Source organism: Paroedura picta, chromosome 2, assembly GCF_049243985.1.
Source record: "Paroedura picta isolate Pp20150507F chromosome 2, Ppicta_v3.0, whole genome shotgun sequence".
Classification (NCBI taxonomy): Eukaryota; Metazoa; Chordata; class Lepidosauria; order Squamata; family Gekkonidae; genus Paroedura; species Paroedura picta.
The window spans coordinates 44,988,382-44,995,347 of NC_135370.1; positions in this window are offsets into that span (position 1 = coordinate 44,988,382).

Sequence of the window (6,966 nt, forward strand, 5' to 3'; positions counted from 1 at the left end):
CCATGTTTTTTCTTGCTGGAATAGTCATGGCTTGAGCATGCAATAGCCGTTGTTTAAAGAAAGGCCATCTGTCACTTGTTCCTTTCTCTTCCAGCATTCTGGTCCATGAGGAGTCTCTCATCATGACTCTGAGTGTACTAAAGTCTGCCCTACATGTGCCCAGTAGTTCCATCCAATGCATATTCAATTGTCTTTCCCTTTCTTGTTTATACAATCTTGCAATGGCTTATAACCATATTTTCTCCCCTCTTCTCTTCATCTCAGCTTTCTTACAATTCCTCCTTTAGTTATCTGATTCTTCCAAAAATTGAATGAACAACTCCATAGTCATATCTTCAACTATATATTATCCTGCTCCATAAAATGTATTATAATATATATTATCCTGCCCCTCAATCCAAGACTCTAATATTACTTTTGTTTCTACAGAGCCAAGAGCATCCAGTACTGTCCACTGGTATCCAGCACCAGCAGTCCACTGGTGTCCAGCCCCGGCAGTCTGATGGTGCCAAGCACTACTTCTTCCACAATACTTGTCTATTGATATAATCAAACGCACCATGCAAATCAATAAAGGCAGCATTCAGCTTGCCTTCAGGATGACAGGTGTATTTCTCAGCTAAAAATGCCAATGTGATATAGTGATCCAGGTGGGTGTGGCCTGTACTAAAGCCAATTTGTTCTTTTCCTAGCAGACTATGCATAGTCATGCAATCCGAGAGTTTCCCCAAGAGATGTTTAGAGATAAGTTTCCCCAGTACGGATAACAAATGTATAGGGTGGTAGTTCTCTGGGTTGTTGGGGTTGCCTTTTTTGAAAATTGGGGCTATAATTGAGTTTAGCCAAAACTCAGGAATTTAACAATCAATGTAAACAGTTGTGCAAGATGACCAGTCCACTATTCAAAGTTACTCTTCATTAATTCCACTGATAACCCACCTGTTCCCTGGGCTCTACCCAATTTCATGCTAGTGATAAGGCTTTGTGTCTCATCCTGAGAAACAGGGAGCCAGATAGGACTAATGGGAGTTTACATTCTTTCCACTTTTCATACTAGATAGAATCAGCCTTTAGGGAGTGGCTGGAACATATTTGGCAAAATATTTGACATAAGTTTGTTTAAAGAGTAGCATTCTGCGTCAAACCAAAATCTGATAGAACGCTTCATGATATAAGCAGGAAGTGATTATACAAAGGCTCCCCCAAAACTGATAATCTCATTATAAACAGCCAACATTTCTGATAGATATTTAGCATTAGATAAACTCTAATTTAGCTGTTGCCCAGCATGATTAAGCATCCATTGATTTATTTGAGCTTGGAGAGTAGGGAACGGTTTGATTGTTTTATATTGGGAGTAGATTATATTATCACCCTGGAGAGGTGGTGTGAATTCTGGATCAGTTCTGAAATTTAAAGATAGCTGAGTTAGCAAGTGTTCACTTTCTGATTGGTCTCCTATTGTAAAATCAGTAACGAGATCTCTCAGGACAGTTGAAATCATCATATAATCCATGACACTAGAGCCATGAGGGGAGAGCCATAAGGATTGTAAGGGCTGGAACCACTTAATATACATACATTGAATCTGGCACATAAATTGAAGAAGGATGTAGACTAAGTGGAGCACGTCCAGAAGAGGGAAATAAAATGGTGAATGGTTTGGAGACCAAGACATATGAGGAAAGGTTGAGAATGCTTAGTCTGTTTAGCCCGGAGAGAAGATGACTAAGAGATGGTATGATAACCATCTTCAAGTACTTGAAGGGTTATCACGTAGAGCAGGGGTCATCAACCCCCGGTCTGTGGCCCAGTACCGGGCTGCTGGAAGCTGCACCTGCCTCCCCCACCCCACAGCGAGAAGGAAGAGAAGAGGCAGACGCGGCTGCTGGAACGCCAGTGATGCAACCCCCCCCCCCCACATGCCCAGCAGGTTTTGTGAAGCTTCCTATTCCTGGGGGACACACTGTGAATTTGAAGCCTCTAGATGGCCCAGTGTTTGTTCTGTCCACTCCTGCACTCATGAGCAACAACTCTCCGGAAACCTCTGCTCAGGTTGGATTGCAGCCCCTTAACAGTGGAAGACTTCCTCCCCTTCTCCCATTCTGGAGCCATTTTGGCTTGAAAAGCCAAATCTATGGACAATATTTCTGTGTTTTGACTTCCAAAATACTGTTCTGGCATGCCTTGAATGTGTCCCACTGTTTTTTAGGTACTATGGTTTGTTTAATGCTCATTCCATCCTGTTCTGGGATGATCTGGAGGTACTTTAGCCCCAAACAGGTTAATATGCACAATATTCCGCATTTGGAGTTCCAAAATGTTATTCTGGAATGCCTTAAATGCATCCCACTGCTTTTTGAGATACTATTATTTGTTTAATGCCCGTTCCAGAGGCATTTAGGCCCAGAATGGGTTAATAAAGAGGTGAGAGTTCCACTTTTTCATTTCTAAAATATTGTTCTTGAGTCTCTGTAATGCATTCCCCTGTTTTTTGTGGTACTCTTGTTTAATGGCCGTACCGGGGTGTTCCGGTTTTGGCCTGGAACAGGTTAATAAAGGGGCGAGAGAGGCAGGATTTGAGATGGGGAAAGACCTTAGTAGGGTATAATGCCATAGAGTCCACCGTTGAGCCTATATTTTTCAACTGCCCATTTTACTGTAAGGTATGCATAGAGATTATTAGCCCTTTGTTAGAAGGGTTTCCTGAGCAGTCAAATACAATTAAGCTAAACTCTCTCCTCCCTGACATGTCCATCAGACAGAACACCAGGTAGCTAGATTCTGTTCCCAGGTTTGTAAGATCGGAAACTGTACAAGGCAACCGGGGTTAGGATGGATGACATTTCATAATCTGGGTTTTTTTTATTTCTTTATATAAACTTCTATTAATTCTAAAATAGTTTATATGGACATGTTTTAAGATTTGGAGTGTATATTTTATACTTTAAAATACAATTGTTATTGTATATTGTTTTTGTATTGGTCAAGGACCATAATAAATGAACTGACTGACTGGGCCCACCCTCCAAACCAGCCATTTTGGATGGAACTAATCTCTGAAGATTTGAGTTGTAATTCCACTCATCCTAGAGTTTCATGTTGCCAAGCAGTATCTCTGCAAGAGCTTGTATTCCCTGCTGGAGAAAAGGGGACATTGCATCCTTTTGTCTGGTTTACACACGCTGGAGAATAAGGCAGGGGGGACTGGGGCTGGTAGAACGGTCTGCAGCACTCCATCAGACTGCAGGTCATATTTGGGGATGTTGCCCTAATGCCACGCAAAAAATAAACCAGTGCAGCAAGCAGAAAAGGGGAAGAAACTTTCTGCTGTGTTAATGGCCTGTCTTCACAGAGTTCACTTGGATGCAAAAGAATGCAGAGAACTGGAATCGTCCCACTCTGCAGACTCGAGTAATGGATTCCAGTCTACCAGGACCGATACTTTATTTCCTGCTCATTTATTTGCATGTGTGAAGGAGGTTATTTTAAGTTTGCAACACATCTAAGAATGGCAAGCACCTGTTTCAGCAGGTTCTTACTCAATGCCTTCATGGTGCACAGCGGGGCGACTACCCTCCCTGTCACATTTTACCCGCACATTTATGAATCGTGCTGAAACATTCGCAGCTGGGAATGGCCTAGCCAAACAGCCCCACCATCACCTTCCCAGGCTGGTTCTCCTGCTCAGCAAATACAAATGTTCTGGCTTTGTTTGAACAGACTAGGTCGGCCTGAGGCAGCAGCCTTGGTGGGTATGAACGGATTAATTAACTCCAGACCACTTTAATATTAAAATAATAGTGAGGGTCAGTCTCGTACAAGGAAGGAAAATATGTTGTTCAGATCTCAGGGGATTTTTTATCCTCTTTTTTAAAAAAACAAGAACACAGGGATTCAGAACCAGAGCAAATCTGCCTGAGTTTCCAGTTCAGTAATAAAAAAATCCAGGTATCTCTGGTTGGAGGGAAGAAATGAATAGAAGCCATGATTGTCAACTTCCAGGCAAGGCCTGGAGATGTCCCATAATTACAACTGATCTCCAGACTATAGAAATGAGTCCCCCAGGAGAAAATGGCTGCTTTGGAGGGTGGATGCTATGGAATAATACCCTGCTGCCCTTCCCCAAACCCCATCCTCACCAGATTAAGAGCAGGGGCCTCTAATCTGAAGAATTTGGTTACTCCTCCACATGCAGCCAACTGGGTGACCCTGGGCCAGTCACAATTCTCTCAGAACTCTCTCAGCCCCACCATCCTCACAGGGTGTCTGTTGTGGGGAGAGGAAGGTGATTGTAAGCCACTTTGAGACTCCTTCAAGTAGTGAAAATGGGATATAAAACACAATTCCTTTTCCATCCACAAATCTCCAAGCATTTCCCAATCCCAAGTTAGAGGACCTAATCGATTCCAAAACTACTTAACTTCTGGGATGTGATGACAGACTGTACTATACAACTGCATTCCATACGCTACTCTTCAAAGTGTCTTTGGGTATGTCACAGAGGCAGAGATCCTTCTCTACGCATAAGAGGTATCAGATGCTACCCTCCCTTTTCCGAAAATGCAGCTTCTTCTAGCACCCCTCCCACAGTGCTAGACAATAAAGCAAATCATGATACATTATTAAGCCTGAAGGTGGGTGCCTATGACTATTAACTACTCTGTTGTTTACTGGTCCAACTGGAAAATCCATATTTTGTAAAACAGTGAGCACTGGAGACTGAAAAGCCAGTAAATTCCAGATTTTGACATACTGGGACCATCATGAGATTCACTCCTAGACCGTTTATGCACTGGAGGTTTCATATCAGGCTGTAGGCTGGAGTTTTAGTCGTGGCATGTTGGCCCACCTCTTCCTGCACCCACACGGAAGAGTATTTGGCCTGGTGTGCCTCATCCGCCCCCGATTTGTACTCCTGCACGGGAGCTGGGGCAGTGAAGTTCCCAGTGCGTAAATGGTCCTAGCCTCACCTGATCAGATACTCAGTATTCCACTTTGACTCCACCCAGGCTGTGAGTGTGGCTTGTTCCATCCTGGCTGCACCATCTGGCCCATTCCAAGGGACCAAGTATGAATACAATTTTAACAGTAGAAACCCTGTGACAGGGGGCAGGACCAACAACCTCACATAATACAGGCCTTGCTGGGTTGTTCTAGAGTGAAGGCAAGGATGCTACCATGCACTGCTAGTAAAAAAAAAAAAACACACACACACACACACAACCCTTCAGGAAGACACTTACAGCTTGATCTTCCCCTGGCAGGCTAGTTTTCAGTGTGCAGGGATATTTTTGTAACATGAGGGAGGCTTCTGATGCTCCGTATGTTCTCTTAAAATTGCTTTTCATTGTCTGGTCTAGACTGACAATTTTCTTTTCTATTTAATGGCTCATTTTATGATCTGCCTGGTTTTTAACAACCATTTTTGTTCTCTGGTTTCATAGAATCATAGAGCTGGAATAGGCCATCTAGTCCAAAACCATGCTCAGTGCAGCATCAACCAAAACCGATGTTTGTCCAGCTGCAACTCAAAGACGTCCAGTGAAGGGAAGCTTATTGTGTCCCTTGACAGCTGATTCCACTGTTGAACTACTTTACTGTAAAAAAAAAAAAAGTTTCCTAATATCTTGTTGGAACCTTTTCGCCCGAAATTCAAACCCCTTTTTGTGAGTCTTATTCCCTGTGGCTAACAGAAACAGCTCCGTGCCTTTGTGACAGCCTTTTAGATACTTAAAGAGAGCAAGTGTCCCCCTTCAACCTGCTCTTCTCCAGAGTGAATTCTTCCAAGTCCCTCAGCCTTTCCTTGTAGGGCTTGGTCTCCAGCCGCCTGATTATCTCTTCTGCACCATACCCTTTTTGAAGTGAGGCTACACAGGCACAGCCTGGCCAGAACTCTGACATCTTGTGATTGGGATGCTATGCCTCTTTTAATACTCTCCAAGACCACATTAGGCTTTTTTGCTACTACCTCACACTGACTCCTCGTATTTTGCTTAAAGTCCTCCCGTACTCACAATATCTTGTCTACACACACCACTAGCCAGAAATATGTTCCCCATCCTGTATGCATGCTTCCCCATTTTCTTCACTTATCTTAGTTGAACTACACCTTATTAACATCCGTCCACATTCCCAGTGTTCATTCATAAAATATTGATACTTGGTGATAACTCCCACTGGATACCTCCCTCCTGTCTGATGAAACACCATCAACAACTATTTTTTGGGTGCTGTTCTCCAACCAGCTCCCTGCCCATCTAATTATCCTAGAGTCCAGTCTGCAGTCCTCCAGTTTACCTAACAGGACATCATGGGGAACCTGTTAAAAGCCTATTGAAATCCAAGTAAATAATGTTTTTGTTTAGCCTTCATTTAAGGGCGTATTTTTGTTTTCTGTCTTGTTTTTAGTGACTGTTTCATTTGACTGTACTACTTCAGCTATGAGCTGTCTTAGCAGATCCTCCCCCCCACCTACCCGATCTCCTGCTGCCGACTGGAGGGGGGGGCACTTGGCAACCCTACGGGAGAGGTAGCACATGCATTTTTGAAATAAACAAATATGGTGCTGGCCGCTGTGGTGTATTTATTGTATATATTACAGTGGAGCAGTTGGTTCTCCCCTCTATTTGTGCGTATTGGTTTAGAGACTCATGGGTAGAGTCCAGGCCAGCATCAGCATACCCTGAGGTTGGGCAGCTGCCGCAGCTTCTGGAATGTCCCACTGCTGCTGACTTCTCCCCGCCCCCCACTCACTACTAGTGCTCTGCCCTCTGTGGTCCCACCACCAGGGTAATAGTGGTGGGTGGTGCAGGCAGCTGTCAGCATGGACCGAGGAGCTTGCAAGTGGCCAGGGAAAGGATGCACAGGAAAGTGGGGGGTATGAGGGTAGGCAATAGGGAAGGACAGAATGGGCAAGGGCCTGGTGGTGGGCAGGGGAAGGGTGGTGCCCTGGGACCTCCCCCA